This window comes from Megalopta genalis, chromosome 1 (assembly GCF_051020955.1).
Source record: "Megalopta genalis isolate 19385.01 chromosome 1, iyMegGena1_principal, whole genome shotgun sequence".
Taxonomy (NCBI): domain Eukaryota; kingdom Metazoa; phylum Arthropoda; class Insecta; order Hymenoptera; family Halictidae; genus Megalopta; species Megalopta genalis.
Genome location: NC_135013.1, coordinates 29,304,982 through 29,323,147, shown reverse-complemented (window position 1 = coordinate 29,323,147; position 18,166 = coordinate 29,304,982). Strand labels below are relative to the sequence as shown.

The following is an 18,166-nucleotide window of genomic DNA, read 5'->3' as shown; positions in this document are numbered from 1 at the left end:
CCTACCGCTATCGCTCGCGATCCTGCGCGCTTCCTTCTTTTCTTCTGACGCGATCAGACCAGTTCCCTTTTGCGTTTCTTCTGTCGGCGCAACCGGGAAGAGTGATTTTTTCAAACGGGCTCCGGTCGCCGTGTGCGGGGAGGAATTCTGTTTTGATTGGATTGGATCGAACGTTATGCTCCCCCGGCCGCTTATTGTCCCTTTTCTTGCGAACGTGAATATTTCTATGGGAGTTGCGTGCCTTGGTCCCATGGAATCCCGGTGCCACGAGATTAATCTTGTTCTCCGCACATTCTCGCAGTTCCGCGAGCAACGAACGTCGCATCCACCGTTCGGGAGAATCGAACCATCGATTATAACGTAGACGAGAATTCGTCTCCGATTCTGGAGAGGAACAATTTTCCCATGGGGCGAAAACAGCCCTCGAGAATTGCGGATGACAGATCATTTTATTTACGATCACGCAGAAACTGTTACATTTGCGGCGAGATGATCGATGCCAAAGTGTTATCTGACATTATTTGAGCACGGTATTTTTGATGTGCAACGAGCAATGTTTAAGTTATTAATCCCTTTGCCTTCGCAGTTACTGCGATTAGAAGTTTTTCGATTGCAATCATTTTTTAGAAGGGAGAGAAAATCAATGTTATTATAATATAGTAATATATATATATATATATTATTATAATATAATATAATATAATATAATATAATATAATATAATATAATATAATATAATATAATATAATATAATATAATATAATATAATATAATATAATATAATATAATATAATATAATATAATATAATATAATATAATATAATATAATATAATATATATAATATATAATTAATTCCAATTTTAAAGGACAGAATTTTCATCGCGAGTCGGACTCGTCAAAGTACGGCAAGGGGTTAACAAAAGATAGAGATCCGGGAAAGTGTTGCAGCTCACTCGATCAGTCTAAGGGTGTAAATAAATACTGTTTACATCCCCCAGAACTCGCGTTGAATCAATCGTGATTCTCGCACGAAGCGTTCGATTTGGTACAACGCGGTGCTCCGAAATATTTCTTGCCGGTTCACCGAACCCGAGAAACCCGGGGATTCTTTCCTCGCCTAAGCAACGGCAGGATTCTCCCCAATTTCTTCGCATTCCTTCAGCCCGGAACACCGAACGCCACTAAAGTAAATTATTTCGAGTGGGCCCGTCCGCAAGAAACCTCGCCACCGTTCCGCGTTCTCGCCGAGATTCATTAAATCCCGAGTTTTCGGAGGTCGCCGGATGCAGGATGACCCGACCCGCCGCGTTGAAAACGATCTTCCCGGCTTAATTAACGCGTCCCTGCCAGTCCACGTTGTGTTTCTTCGTGCTGCCGGTGCCGCACCCCGCTCGTAATGTAACCACTGTCCGCGCCGGACGTCGCTTCTTGCGTCGCGACGCCGCGTCACTTAAATGCAACCTGGCCAGCAGCCTCCGAAACGTTTCGATGCCCAGCACACTCGGCTTTTTCGTCCTTTCGAATCGAACCGTTTCCATATTCCAAATGAATTCGCTGGGTTTAATCGTTTAGGTTTAAGGTTTATCGAGATGCTGGTCGTTCGAGTGCTTCGTTGACGGTTTTCATAGCGAAATATGTTGTTAAGCCGATATTAAAGTCATCTGTTAACGAAACCGAAATTAGGAAAATTAAAAGTTAACGTAACCATTAGCTTAACTCGACGCTAATTATTCTAAAAATCCTAGTATCGTTTAGGTTGTTCGAATATATTCGAATAGCAAGTGAATTTCGAAGCCTAGCTTACAAATTAGTGGAAGATCATCTAATTTCTGACAATTAATTTAATTATTCGCGATTCGTTCAGAGTTACAGAATAACGAACGTATCCAAAAAATTGATAAAAATTATGTCGACAAATTGTCAAATGAAATCATAAGTAAATACACTCGGTCATATTTTTCTCTCTTTTACCCTTTCGCCTTCAATCGGCCATTTTGAAGCGTCGAGCAACTCTTTCGATTCGTTTCGTTTCCTTTGGCGAGTTCAGCAACCGCGATTGAAATTAAACATCTTATAGCAATCTTGTTCGAGATTTGGGAAGCCTAAGCTATAAACGCATCGAAATTCAAAATCACGCATGTGCAAACTTTGCGAAGCGCAATCTAAGCCTTTCGCCTTAAATATGAAACGGCAAACGGTTGACTTAGAAATGAATTTTCAATGTTTGAAATCTAAAGTTTGATACACCCCGAGCGTTAGCCATCGGATACTCCAGTTTTGAATCCAACACACGGAGCCTCGAACATACAGAGTACGCTCTACGATACCTTTGACACGGTCGCAAAGGAAGCCCGATCATTTTTTTCCCCGAGAGCGTTCTGATTATTTTCATCCGTCATGCCCATCACGATTCCGCGCGCCGAGTCTCAACGATTCACAAAGCTTTGATCATGTTAATTGTGCACGATCGAACGACTCTCAACGGGAATCGATTATAATGGCGCGCGTGACGTTAGGTGTTCCGTCGGTGAAAATTAATTGAATCGGAGCCGAGGCTCGATTGCACGGCTTGTATACGTTTAATTATTAATTAGCGAGCACTGTGCCGTTGTTACACAACAACAGTTAATATAATAATTAATATTCCTGGCATATTGCTGGCGCAGTAAGCCGTGTTACTAGCTGCTAGCGTAAGAGACGGCCATTGTCTTTGACAAAAGTCGCGTTCCGTTTTCTGTGAAACTGTATTATTCTTATTTCGACTACGCGCGTTCTCAAGAAACGGAACCAAGCAGAGATTTCGATAAAAATTTACATTTGGTAAATTGGACTGCGAAGTTTTATACGAAATAAAAATTGTCTGCATCAGTTGCAAGAAAAAGAGAAGCTAAATAGCAAGTTTATTCTTTCTCCAATCATTTTAATAGCTATACAAATAATTTCTTTACTCTCTACACTATTTTAAAATATAATTATTCGATTTTATACCGTAAACTAAAAATCTAAGTAGCAAGTTTATTCTTTCTCCAATGATTTTAATAGTTATAAAAATAATTTCTTTAATCTCTACACTATTTTAAAACATAATTGTTCAATTTAACCGTAAGTTAAAAAGCTAAGTAGCAAGTTTATTCTTTCTCCAATCATTTTAATGATTATAAAAATAATTTCTTTAATCTCTACACTATTTTAAAATATAATTATTCAATTTAACCGTAAGCTAAAAAGCCAAGTAGCAAGTTTATTCTTTCTCCAATCATTTTAATGATTATAAAAATAATTTCTTTGATCTCTACACTATTTTAAAATATAATTATTCAATTTAACCGTAAGCTAAAAAGCTAGCAAGTTTATTCTTTCTCCAATCATTTTAATAGCTATAAAAATAATTTCTTTGACCTCTACGCTATTATAAAAAAGGATTATTCAAATACCTAAAATCCTCGGTCCAGCGATCACTGAAACGACGACAAACTCAGAGCGAGAATTCATTAAAGTGTCTGTCTAACAGCGCCGTTTCGGCAGCATCTTCAGCAACATCAAGAAGATGGCTCTCCTCCTAAACAACGGCCGCAGAGTTTCCTTCAGCGGCCATAAAGATCCTCTTTAATCAGAAAACGTTCCAGTTACCAATGAGGAATCTGCGGGACCTTAACGATCCTCGGCCAATCGAAAACAATCACTGGAAGATCGAAAGCGCTGCGAGAGAGGCGGGGGATAAGTAAGAACATTTCCTCGTTTGACCATCGAGAAGAAGGGACCCTCTCGGCGGCTCGATTTAATCAACTCGAGCCGGATCGCGATCGAATGTTAATGACGGTCGGTTTCAAGGAAACTGGATTATAAATAGCACCCCGGCCCCGGTTTTCCCTAGCGTCGAATGCAAACGAGTCCCGGCGTCTTTTAATATACGTCGGGCTAATTGGACCGGCCCGGTTGAACAATATCCGAGGCCATATTCACGGAACAAGAGAGAACACGATCATCTTATCGATAGTCCGGACAGGTCGAACGCGGTTTCGCGTTCCCTCCTCAACTGTCATTTACATGCCGTCATCGTGGCGCATTCTGAGGTCGGGCTGACGCTGTTGCGTCTAGACGTCCGAGAGGATTCAGAGTACCAACTAGACGCCCCTCCCTCTCTCTCTCTCTCTCTTCCTCCCCTCATTCTAATGGCGGCTGATGAACTCGAAGGAATGACGATTAGGACTTGCTCTTCGGATGTGGTACTGGGTCAAGTGTATTACCCGGCGACCGTGCCCCATTTAGTCGTCGAAACGCTTTTGGGACTCTCCGTGATCGTTGGATCGCGTGTTCATTGCAGAACAAACGAACTTTGGGCATTTGAAGCGGATTGCAGCGGGGCTAGCCTCGATAGGGAGAATTTTAATGAACTGGTCACCGGAACGAACGTTCTTCTGTAATTAAGGTGGACGTTTGTTGAAATGATGTTCAGCTTTCGTGCGGCGGCCTTCGGAAACTGAAAACGAAAGGTTATTTAATATTATTAATTTATATAATGATTTATATATATATATATATATATATATATATATATATATATATATATAATATACATATATTTAATATATATTAAATTTATTATATATTATTTATTATATATTTTAATGTATTGTATATATATAATATATACTTATATATATAATAATTTAATTTAATATAAAAGGTTATATGATTTATTATATCTGTTTAGAAAGATAATTTATATTGTCACAATATTATTTTATTTCTGTGCGATATACAGTGCAGCGCATAATTATAGACTCAAAGCAACCGTTACATTATTACTGTTATCTGAAAATGTAACAAAATATCATATTTGTATATTTCTATCTTCTATTATTTCTAATATAAAAATATACAAATACGATGTTACGCTCAGTTTCTGTTCAAATATCACTGATAATATAAAAGTTACTTCGAGTCCGTAATTATTCACACCGTTGTATTTGACCGTGCCTAATACAGTTTAGTGATTCAACCAGAAACTGGTTTATATCGTCGGTAATTCAGGATAACAGGAAACTCTGTCGAAAATCAGATCGTAAGAGATTTGAAGTAGTTTCGCCTGTCAGTTGCTTTTTACACCGTGTTACTCCAGTTCGTATAAAAGGATTTTTACCTGAATTTGCTCCGTAGGGTGTGTCGGCCGCTTAGAACGCGGATTTTGGAGATTACCGGTGGTAATTAACAGGTTGCTCGAAGAGATATAGGGGGGGGGGGGCAAACGTAGCCGGGCTCGGCGAACTCCAAAACACAGTATCCTGCATAAAATGAAGTCATAACCGTTACCAGGTGCCGTAAAACTGCACGCACTCGAGCAGCCAGACCGTGTGCAACATGTAAACGACTTTCTTCGCCGGGGAGTAAACTAGGTGTTAATTCGGTATTCACGAAACGTGGCTCGCCGAGGCACGCCACGGTATGAAGGATGCGCACGACATTGGGTCACGATTGTCCTTGCGGATCCTTCGCACGAGAAACGCGGTTTCGATCATCCTCTGTCGCAACTTTCTTTCCGCAAGTACTTTGCATGCTAATTGCAGACGTTTCCTTGCATCTGATTAAAAACTTCTCGGCTCGAAGTATCCGTGTACCATGTTAATCGTCGGCTTAGTAATTATACAAATTTTATGTATATAAAATTAATGCATTCAAAAAGATAGAACTACCAATAAATAAATACGCCGTGCAGCTTTATGGAGATTCTTAGCCTCAAAATATTCACAGAAGTTCGATCAAAGAATCCTTGGTTAATTAATTGATTACTTGTTACAAAAATGAAATGAAAATGTTGTCGGACCTCGTTAATTTATATGTTTATTTACATTTTAAATGTGTACACGCGCGCGTGTCCTAAATGCATGATGATGCGCAGTCTACTAATAAGTAAAAATGACGATGATTTTATAGGATGTTAATAGATTCGCTCGATCGTGATTGCAATATTCAATAGATTCGACAGATGCAATCTTGTCATTTTTTTTAAGACACAGGAACAAATCGTTTTAATTGATTTTGCTTTTCAATTCCTTGTGCACAGAATACATTATTTGGTATCCTGAAGCGTTTCATTACTTTAATAAGATTTAATAGTTTTAACTTTTTTTTAAATTCTCAGCTTCTATCGAATTTGTCTATTTTTCAATATTTTGAGTATTATGCTCTCCAGAAATATGCAGCGCACCAAATATTGAGACCTGCAAAATGCAAAAAGGCTGAGAAAGCACTCAACATCGCAATCTTAACTCTCCAATTTTTGTTCCATTCGATAAATTATCTCGATTTCATGGAACCGACGATGTTGCTGACTTAACAAAAAGAATAAAACTAGGCTTGTGCATACTTATGAAAATTAAACAGTTTCTGCATCAATTGTGAGAAGTAAGAATTAAGCGAATTTTCCGTCAGCTTGTAAACAAAAATGGACAACTCGGAAAGTGGAGACACGATTATTCGAATCCTCGCGGCCCGCTTTTACAGATGCCGATTGTGAACGATTACAAAAACGAGGTACAAGGCTCGAATAATAAATTCGGGACAAATTCACTGAATTACAAATAAGCGATTCTACGCTCTCGGTGCTTTCGGCTTTTACTACTGTTAAACGAACATTGACTGCCGATGTCATGAGCACGTGATGCGGTCGAACCACCGGTTATCAAGCAGTGTCACGTAAACGCGTGTTTCGCGCATTGCGTCCGGTAAACCGGGTAGCATTACGTAATCCTCGATCCGCAGGTCGTGTCGATCCATAGATCGTGTCGATCCTTGTGCGTGGTAACCGTCGTTTGTCTGCCGCCGGCCGGGCGGTTTACACACTCGACGAATAGTCACGAGATGTCCGTCGTATAATTTCCACAGACCTTTGGGCTGACCTGAGTAAACAAGAATGACTCGGTGGAGGAACGTGGGAAGCAGAGTGGCGTGTGTGGACAGAGGGGAACGCGGCACGCTTGAAATGTTTCGTGCCCGGCCGATTATACTCGCGAAAATTCAAGCCGGATCGATGCGGCGCGACGTTTTCTAATCACCGTCGTCCTCAATTGTTCCACGATTGCTCGACAAAAACATGGGTTCATTGACCCGTGATTCCCCTCGATCAGCGATCAACCCTCGAACGCTCATCTTCATGAAATTTTATCCTCAATTTTGCTTCACGCTTCGGACCGGCGAACGCTGTTTCCTTTATAACGCGAATCTTTGTGCGATTTTTCTGTTTTGATAGATCAGATAAGCAGGAATTGATTTTGCCAAGTCGGCTATTATTAATTAGAGCAACGATGTATGAACACGTTCGCTATCATCACTTACCCAGACTCCATCTTCGTCGCTGAAATGTCTCATTAATTCGCCCTCGTAAAATACTGAAATAATTCAGCAAACGAAAGTTATTGTCTTCCTCATCATCGCGTTACGACTTTACACACCTTCGTCAAATTACCCATTTTCATGTAAAGTACACGATCGTGAACGTGCGAAAGTTTCTAGAATAATAAGAGAACAACTATTTCAACGATTCACGGTAGCAAGAATTCCCTCGGGAAAGTCATAATTAGACTGGCGGATCTTTCGTGTAATAAACGAAATTGTCTGCGTTTTTTCGTTAGTATTTGGAAACGGTTGAAACTGGTACATCGATGATCTTCGATTATTTCATTTTCAATTATTTTTCACCGATTGAAACAGCTTCTACTTATTCGATCATTCGCGAGATGCTGTTCAGCGAGCAGGTTAATCGTCGCTGCGATGAAAGCACGGGTCCCATGAAAGCATAAGACCGCCGGTTTTATAATCGCGGATGCGTTGCACGTCTTAAGAAACGGAAAACACGCGGAAAAGGTTTCAACGCCGCGTTCAATGGGCTAAGAAACTTGAAACTCCGCGAACAGTTTCGATCGTGGATCGTTCGTTATCGGCGAGCAGGAGCAGAGGTGCGAGGCGGAAGGAACTTTGGCCTCGCGAGTCCCATCCAGCAGCTTGGAAATTATGGCCGACCTCCATTGTGGTAATTCAAAAGATGGTGGTGATTTGTTGTTGAAGAGAAATCGTTGCGCTCGAACTTAATTTACGGCGGAACGGCCTGCCGGGAGGAATTAAAGCTCCGGCTTCCTCCGCGGAGCCTCGAGGATTGCACTAACAGGTGACACGAATCTTTAATTGCTTTGCAAAATTCGTTTTCATTGTAACATAGTACAATAAACAAAAGAGTGAACCAGTTAGCTGAACGCGTCGCCATTTTTTTTCATGACGAGTGTACTCGTCAAAAATGGCTAACTAGTTAAGAATATTCACTTTGATGTTCATTTGATATTCACAGTATGATTACGATAAGATTGCAACAGCTAGCTGGTTATGATACCATACACTATGATTTTGTACTTTCTAATTTAGTATGAAGATTGGTTATTATGGAATAATAACCTATCACAGTAATTTCTCTCGGAAATGCCAAATTTCGGGTTGCTGCGAATTTCCCTGTGCTAGTCCTACGCCTATGTGATTCATTGCTACGCCGATGCTAAGGGTCGTGTCATGTGGCCTCCGAATTGCCTTCGAATCGTGTCACGTGGCCTCTGAATTGCCTTCGTGGCAAAAACTTAGAAATAAAAAAGTTAAGTCATCGTTTTTATTCTATCATAACTATGCATTTATGTTAATGTACATCGGCTGCCGGTTTCAATTCCGACCTGCGAGCATATCTGGGGGAAATTACTGTAAATGCTGTTCCGTTGTTCTCAGTCGGAATAAAATCCTGTTCTCTCGATAACAATATTCAAGCATTCTTCTACGAAATTATTAGAATCGAACAAGCTCTAATCAATGTAACCGTGAAGAAGATGGCACTGCAAGGTGTTATGGTCGGACAAGTGTTAATCGACGCGGCTGTGAATGAAATCAAAGGGATAAATAATTGAATCAGTCTCCAATTATTCCAGAACGTTGCAATGAAAATTTAATATACCGATTTCAAGCATCTACAATATTCTTAGAAGTTCACCGAAGCAATATTGGCAAACCGAAACCGTTACCGTAGCGTTTCGAAGGCGTATCGCGGTATCGGCGACATCATCCTCTCGCGTACACAATTCTGCTAGCGTTAGGTTGATTAACAAGTCCCTGACCCTGCCCGCTATCAAGGACGCCGGCCATTCGCATGAGAAAGAGAGAACGGACAAAACGCGTTTAGAATAATAAATTACCTTTCGGTATATATTCTTTTTTTTTTGTTGGCAGCGAGGCATTTGAATATTAATCCTATGTAAATTCGGATTTTCATGATGGCTCGGGGTACGAATATCCCGGCAAATTTTCCGCCGTTCCGGGGAACAAATTATGCGGAATTCCTTTTTCTGCCAATTACCTTGCATTCGACCGAAATTATCGAAGTCCGGCGTGAAATTGTAGAAAAAGAGGATCGCCTTTCCGCTCCCACCGTTCCCGTCGTTATTCCACGTTTCACTCCCTATCCCGAAGTTCTCTGATCCGGGCTCTCCGGGCCGCGCGTTTACACGCGCGCCGCGTCGGCCAAGAGAGAAGAACGATTCACGGGCCGGGCCGGGCCGGCCGGCCCGCCGCGGCCCGCTCGCCGTAGCGATTACCGCGCGAATTGAATCGCGCGCTCGCAGTCGCGACAGGCATAAAACGCCTAATTATTCGGTGCATGAATAATTCAGTTTACAAATCAGCCGGCTGGCTGTCGGGCACGGAGATAGCGACGGGTTCAACTCGCCTCGAGGTTCGCGAGACCGTTCCGCGGTTGTTTATTTATTATTGTTCTAACGTGGGGACAATAGCGTGGGCAAGAATGGAGGAGACGCATTTGCACGTACATTGCCACCATCGTTTGCTTCGCTAACGGTCCTCCGGTCGACAGTTACAGTATTTTATTCATTCAATCTTTCGTTCAGATTTCATCCGTCCGTGAGACGCGTGAAACATCCGAGACCTTTTGCAAGTTAACAACGTCGGTAATTGTCTTATAGCTGCCGAAATTTCATGATATTCTCCTTCTTTCACAGCCGCTCTTATTGTATCAATCATGCCAATGCATATTTTTTTAAATATGGAAATATATTCCTTTATCTCGCATGTTTTGCGTGTCGCAATTCGTTTCACATATTTATGTTTCAATAACATATGCAACAATATATACGCCACGCGTGCAAAACATGCGATATAAAAAATATATTTTCGTGTTCACCCGATGATGCCATGAAAGAATGCAAAGGAGTCAGCCCGTTAACTTCGGTCGCGTCTCTCGCATTTTACAATTTCGAAAGAATTTCGCACGTTGTAAATACGCACGAGTTACACGCTCGAATCAAGCGGGCAATTGCATTAAGTACGGCGCGTGCAAAGAAACGGAAAGTAGAAAGTGTTACGAGATTTACGATTCATTGATTTTATTGCGGTTTTTAGAGCGGGTGAAACAGGACGGAAAGCCTGAACGAGACGACATTAAAACGCGAGCGTGCGGAATCCGGTGGCAAGGTTGAAAAAAAACGAGAAGTAAAGGGTGGTTTGCATTACAACTCGGTATTTATTTACTCGTCGGCGTTGGTCGCGGGGAATAGTTTACGAAAGCGAATAGAATCGTGGCAGATGAAAACTGACATGAATAATTCGAAAACAGAGGTATGGAGTGCGCGAGAAAACTGGTCGGTGAATTTTTCTGTTTTCCTCGAAAAAAAAAAAGGAAGAAGAGAGATTCGTTCTGGCGATGCATGATTTGCGCTGCCAAGTTGCACGCGGTGATAATAGAGCGGAGCGTTAATGAGGGTTCTGAAATTAAAATTGAAACATGAACGAACCCTCAATCGCGTGCGTGCGAACGTTAAAATATTACTGAACTGCGTAAAACATGGCCGGCATCACGAGCTTACGAATGGGTTCGAAGCTGTGCTCCCACGCGTCCAATCGGCCAATTCCGATCTTAATTAAAGGTTAACGATCTCTGCGAATCGGGAGATATCTACATCTCGCCGGGTGCAGTCGAAAATACGTTGGCAAGACATAATCCGGCATAATTATTCCGGCTAGGAATTTAATATTCAATTATTGCATAAATGTATTTGCGTCGGCCAGTATGTATGCAACGGTGATTAATTTCATGATAATGACCTCATAATATGCCGCATCCTATTAATCGGGATTGAAGAACGTAATTAACTAACAAATGCCGCGAACCTATGCGAGGATTTATCGCGAAACGGAGCTAAAATATTTCTGTTTTCATGTAATAGATTTATAGAAATGTGGACGCCACTTGTAATTCCAAGTAATGTAATACTATAATACTATAATAATGCTATATATAATACTATATATATAATACTATAATACTATAATAATGTGTAATTTCAAAAAGTAATGCTGATATTAAATACAAATTGAGAAATATCTTTTTCAAGTTGCAATGAAATTAAGAAAACACTTGTTAACGTAATCGAAATCGGTGCGAACTAAATTTACAAACTATTTAAATTTCTACTTAATATTTTTTATTCGATTCTAATGATACAACTAAGATAGCACAAAGACGTCTTAAAGACGTCACAAAGACGTCCATTTTAGGACGTACCACGATCAGACCCAAAATTGACGTAAAATGGACGTCTTTATGACGTTCAGTGCTTATTGGGAATCTTAGATAGAAATAAAAAAGCAAGAGAATGTGTAAATATCGTAATAATTCTTTTTCTGTTAACAGAAGGAATTTGTACGGTTTTCAAACACTCAAATACGCGCATGGGATATAAACAAAATATTAAGATAATATAAACTTTTCTCAACTCTTTGCACTCGAAGCTATTTCAACTGTAAATCCAGAATAATTTTTCTGGCTTATAGTATTTTCATTTTATACGAGAAAGTGCATTTTATGCATATGAAATTGACTCTTGCGACTCACACAACGGTTACGCTCTTTAAATAATCTTTTTAAATATAAACTTTGCTATTGTAAAAATTATTTTAGAACGTGACATCATAAATTTTAGTGGTGCCTCAGAGTCACCGCTCGAGTGCAAAGGGTTAATAAAGTCTGATTTGTTCATCGTTTCGTACGTCTTCAATTTCTTCATTTAAAAAAGTATTGGCGGGATCCTGCTAAAAAATGAATCAGTTTAGTCTTCATAAACTTGATCCAAAAGTCCTCTGCAACAGGATCGAATACCGAGCGACTCCGCGATCGCTCAGGGACACATTGAAAATCACGTGCCGCGCGCGGAAACCACGGCTCTTTTCAATTTCTCGCCGTCCCGACTCCTTTCACGATGCCCGGCCGGAACTTTCGCGCGAGTATTCCTATTTCCATTACAGTATCCGTTTAATTCGAGCGCTTTCAGCGCCGAAATTCGCGCGAGCCGGCAGCCTCTCACGGCTCGGCGCGGGAAGAAAACCGGCGCGGCGTTTCTCGGCCCGTTACGCCGCGCCGGCTCCGCACGAAATTAACGCGTCCCACGGCCTTCCCACTCGATACCGCCTCCACCAAGTCCCCTATTTTTAATAAACGGACCGTCGTAACTCAGCCACGAAAATGCGTTAGACAGCGGGCGGACGCGACGCGACGCTGACACGCAACTCGCAAAGATGAAAATATTGCGCGCCGCGCGTTATTGTCGCAGCGAGCCCGGCGCCGCGGCTTTGTATCGCGATAAATATTCGGCAGCGCGTGAAAAACTACTGGCCGGGACAGTGTTCTTCGGAATGGGATTCCGCGGATAGGCGAAACACGGCCATCGGAGGCGTGACGAACGAATTGTAAAGCTTAATAGACGTCGCGAGCTATCAAACCGCGGATTTCGCACGGTTCTACGGTTCACGGGAAATATAAACGAAGCAAGTGATCGTGATTAATATCAATTTTTGATTTGGTCGCAGTGAGCGAAAAAAAACAACCTATTCGGACATCTTTGAGAACGGTGTAATTTTGTTAAAGCTTGACCGAGCGACTTGAATTTTTTAGAGACGCTAGAAGGATTAGTTCACTGTGGAATAACTAGAATACTTTCTTTCGAGTTCGCCGTCGCTTGGAACGATAAAAAGAGCAACGATAAATTCTTGATTTGCCGCGGAAAGTCAGCGGGCGAACGTGCACGCGCACGGATCGGATGATTTGTTAATTGCAGCGTACGAAATTATTGAACGCAGATTATATGACAATTTGATCAGCGGGCACCGCATAATGTGCATAATTTTGTTTGAAACGAGGCAACGGGCTCCTCTTTATTAATTAAAGATGTACGAACGCCGCGCGTACGCAAGCACAAGCGAACGCGCCGAAGAAAGGGAATCGATAAAGTTTAATTAATCTGCGCATTTGCGCAGCTGTTATAATTTTGTTTTCGGTTTATTAATTATTAGCTACGGTTATTATTGTTATTTTTGAGAATAATCGTCCGGTCGGCCGAACGAAAATCGAAACGCTGTACTCGACGCTCGCGTATATATATATATATATATATATATGTTTATCGAATTATCTTGTAAAACGAACATTTCAACGATGCTCCATAAAATGCTTATCTGAAAATTATTTGAACAAAACTGTTTCGCGTAACACAGCGGAGCTTTCGGCGTTGCTCGGGGGGATCGATAAAAGGAGAACAAAAAAAAATTGTGAATTTGCAAAAACCATTCACCATAATCTAGTTACGAGCCTGAATTGATCGGAACAGAGAATTTGACAGTTTGACGCAAAATCAACTTTTTCACGTCAAAGTCCATTGTACACGCGTTGCCTCTCGAAAAAAAACGTTCATCTACCTCGGAAACGAAGAAATTGGAATAATTGAACACCTTTTTTTGAAATTGCATTTCTGACCGGAAGGGCGAGCTCGACGAACGCGACAAAATACAGATGCTGCGATGCAGCTTTGTTTATTGAAACGACTAAAAAAAAGATGCGCGGAAAGTTTTCCGCATTTTTTGATCCAGGCGACGCAGGTTCAAGGAATTTATGTACGATCTGGCAAGCAGGTTAAATCGCTATTTACCAATCACTGCGGACCGGCGAGGAGGATATTTATAGAATTTGATTCGCCGAAAGATCGGCATTTCTGCAACAGATCGATGCGGGCTCGATAAAACGTTTATTCGATCTCTGATCGGACGGTGTCGTTGAACGAGAGTCGCAAGCCGCGAAGCTACGAAAATAAATCGAAGAAATATACTGGCAGTGGGGGCTGATTAAAAAGCAATTATTCGGTAATATTTTGCAGCGGAGATCCCGGTCGAGTATATCTTTAGCAAGTTTAAACGTTAACAAGACATTATGAAATTCTCGGATGCTGGGCACGGATCGGTTAATGGAGGAGCGAAAAAAATATCGGTGGAAGTGGGACGAGCGAGGCATCGTTCCCACAGTGGCGGTCAGTTTCCGCGTGAGTTTCGCGGAAACGATTATTTGATCGATTAATTTACATGGATGTTCGTTTCGCCGAGGACCCATTCAGCGATGCGTTAGCGTGGACAGTGAACGGGGTACGCACACAGAGCCGCGCACTTACACACACGTGCTCGTACACGGGTCGACGGGCATGGTTTCTCGTCCAGGTGTGCAGGTGAAGCTGCGGGGTCACTCATTTATCATTGCATAAGATTCAGAACCTGTTCCGGTGTCCATTCATCGCCGGCCGCTCGTATATACCTTCGAAAGTTCCTCGTGGGTACTGGCTACGAAAGGTGTAGCCGTCGTGCGTCCCTCATTGGCGTAGAAACCGATCCCAGGTGTGCTCGTTGGGAAAAACGGATCATCGAATTTCGCGAGCGAATGCACGCGAGCGCATGCTCGCGCCGCCGCCGTCCACCGATCTCCCGTCGGCCGCAGAAAATATTTGGCAAACACGCTCGGCCGTGCATTAGTTTATGGGAAAACTATGGTAATCGCGCGGTGATCCCTGCTTGGGCACGGCAATTACACGCCGAGAGGTTCGTTAACCGCGAAACCGAAGCTTTCAGATGGCAAACGATCCGTGGCCGGCCGATCGCCGCGAATTAACGCCTGCCACGCAGACGAGCTTCCTAAATCACCGACGGATACCCTTTGGGAAATTCGTGCAACTGTTTGGTGGGGTCTGGTGAGATGCAATTGTTTCCGGATTGTGGGATTGTCTAGCGTTCGTGCGGTCGGCCGATTTTTATTTCCGGACTTTGCATCGGGTTCGTGGGTTTTCGGTTTCTGGGCGCGCTGCTTTCGAAGTTTCCGTGCTAAACGGTTCAGGCAATCGCGCATTGTACTACGTGTTCGGGGATTTTGAGGCTCCGGCGGTTTAAATGTTTAATGTTCGCCGCTGATACGTGATCGAACGTTAGGCAATTTGAGGGTGCGAAGAATGGAAAAGCTTCGCGATTTGTCGGAAACGAGGAATTAATGCGCGTATGCCGTGTTTTGGAAGAAACGAAAAAGCGATAATATATTTATTATTTAGTATTTATTATATTTATTATTGTTTCTCTCGATCTTCCTTTTACAGCTCGTTCAAATTTTGCTTCCGACATATCGCGACTCTTTCATATTTCTTTTGAAAGGTTGCAAGATTGAAAGATTGAAATATTGAAACAATTGAACGCTTAAACAAATAAATACAAATTGAACCGTAACACATTCTTCATACTTACAACATCATAATAGCGTAGTTCTGTGAATTTTGAAAATTTGAGCACGTTCGAATCGATGGAGCTTACTTTTTGTGAAAAAAAAACCCGCGCGAAACAGACGGCATCGTTACACCAATCCACGCATTCATGATCTCCGTGTTTGGGGTCTAAACAACTAAATCAAAGTAGACAATCCTAAAGTTCGCAACATCGGAACATTTATCGGTAGACAAACGTTCTATCGCTTGAAGCGTTCAAATATTTAATATTCCCATTCTCTTCCTCGCTCTCCCCGTCTCGCTATCATCCAATATTCAGCATACTCCCAGGCTATCATTCCTATCGGGCGCGGCAGTTCAATTCCTAAGTCTTTTCATTCTGTTTTCTCTCATAACACATTTTCCTCTTACAGCCGAACGGAGCACCGCTGAATTTTCCTTTAATCCGGGCTCGTGTTCGGCTCTCGAAACTTCTCCGCGAATCAATTGTCCCGGTTTACCCGGCGACGGGTGTCCGCAATCTCGCCGGAATTAATAATTCTCGTGGCCACGATCGCAAGGAGCGGTTCTTTTAATAGGTTCCACGGATTAGGATACATAAATCCCGGCGATCGACAGTTTCCGGCCCCGCGCTCTTCTTTTAATCGGGAACAGCCCCCGATATCCTGGAAACCGCGGATGTTACCGGGAGAACAATCAGGAGAATCACCTGACGATCGATAGCCTTTACGATTACAACCCAACCGACGGATCGATAGATCGTGTAACGAAAATCTTACGGGAACCACGCCCGATAATTTCCTCGATCCGCGTTGTCTAGCGTTTTCCAATACGGGAAATTCGAAAGCGACTGTCCTCTGTATAAATTCGCTAATGGAAATTCCCTGTAGCTTCGTGCGTTATCGTGATCTCTATCCCGCCATTCTTTTCCTCCCCCCCCCCTCAACATTTTATACGACTAATAAATTTCGCCCCGTACGCCCCGACTTTATGGGATTAAGGGAAGAACGTTTGCCGAGCAGATTATTCGCAACGTTTCCGGAACTTTAATTCGCGAGCCGTCCGTTGCGTGTTTTATTAAAAATCGAGGGAACGTTTACCGAATTGAACGCTCGACGCAGCGAGTCGTTTCTGAAGGACGCTTCGGCGCGGCGAAAATTAAAAGTGACACGCTGATCGGCTTTCGGCCGTGACGGACGATCCGTCGGTAAACTGAGATTCGCGATCGCGCGTTTACGTCGCGCGGAAAATATGAAAAATAACAGCTCTCAGCCGGAGTTACGCGTGGCTAATGTCGGCGAGGCCGCGTTTTTGTTTCATTCCCTGCGAGGTTCTTAGCCCGACCCAGCGGATTTACCGAGGAAACACGGTCGTTCGCCGAAAGTTGATGCAGAAGTTTAGCGTCGATTTCGCTCCTCCTACAACGCGCGCGAAAAAAAAAGAAAAGAAAACGAGATCCCATTCGACTCGCGTCGGATTACCCTCACCCTCGCGGCCAATCCTCGTCCTTCTGCCGACAGGAAACGGTCCCGTTATCCTGAGACCGCTCGGGCCTAGCGATCATCTTCTTTCGATTAAGGACGCGTCATCTACGCCGGCCGGACTCTGCACAATACCGGTGCAACTCACGCTGTGCGCCTCCCAGAAACATTCTCCATTCTCGATTCGACACGACTCTCTTTCTCTTGAGTAATTGTAAAATTCTGCTTGAATTTCGGTCCGAGTGGCTACCGCTTTATTTTACTCGGCAAACATTTCTTTTCTTTGAACGTTGCTCGGTGACCTTCTTTTGAAATTATTCGGTCGATTTAAGGTCGTCTTATTGAACTTTTTAAATATACTTTTTGGCGCTTCTAAATTTTCGGTTGTTGTTTTTAATCTAACTGAGGAATTGAGTAATCGAAGGATGATTTTGATACTCTGGGTTAGAAGGGACCCGGCCTTTGTTGTTTGGGGGTTGAACATGTTTCTGTGAGATAGATTAAATTCGCATATTGTAGGGATCATGCTGGATCGTAATTGGTCATACTTGATCGTATATGATCATACTTGATCATACTTGATCATACTTGATTATATTTGATTATAATTGATCATACTTGATCGTACATGATCATACTTGATCATACTTGATCATACTTGATTATATTTGATTATAATTGATCATACTTGATCGTACATGATCATACTTGATCATACTTGATTATATTTGATTATAATTGACCATACTTGATTATAATTGATCATATGTGAACATAATTGATCATATTTGATCATAATTGATTATATTTGATCATAATTGATCATAATTGATCATACTTAATCATACTTGATCATATTATTTGATAATACTTGATCATACTTGATCATACTTGATCATAATTGATCATAATTGATCATAATTGATCATATTTGATCATAATTGATCATAACTGATCATAACTGATCATACTTGATCATATTTGATCATATTTGATCATACTTCATCATATTTGATCATACTTTATCATACTTGATCATAATTAAACGACACAGGAAAAAA

At 42.0% G+C, this 18,166-nt stretch overlaps 1 protein-coding gene and 1 long non-coding RNA gene across 4 annotated transcripts in view; one reads left to right on the top strand and one right to left on the bottom strand.

The window, feature by feature from the left end:
• LOC117222330 (uncharacterized) overlaps positions 1–18,166 on the top strand; it is an 80,111-nt gene that overhangs the window by 12,389 nt on the left and 49,556 nt on the right. The gene's annotated exons all lie outside the window — the stretch shown is intronic.
• Positions 876–9,622, bottom strand: LOC143261475 (uncharacterized). Of its 2 annotated transcripts, XR_013035642.1 has the most exons (3): positions 9,387–9,622; positions 3,436–4,481; positions 876–1,662 (listed from the first exon to the last, which is right to left on the bottom strand). It is a non-coding gene; the product is annotated as an uncharacterized LOC143261475 (long non-coding RNA). The 2 variants fall into 2 exon arrangements; XR_013035616.1 differs by lacking the exon at positions 876–1,662 and having other exon boundaries at positions 2,871–4,481.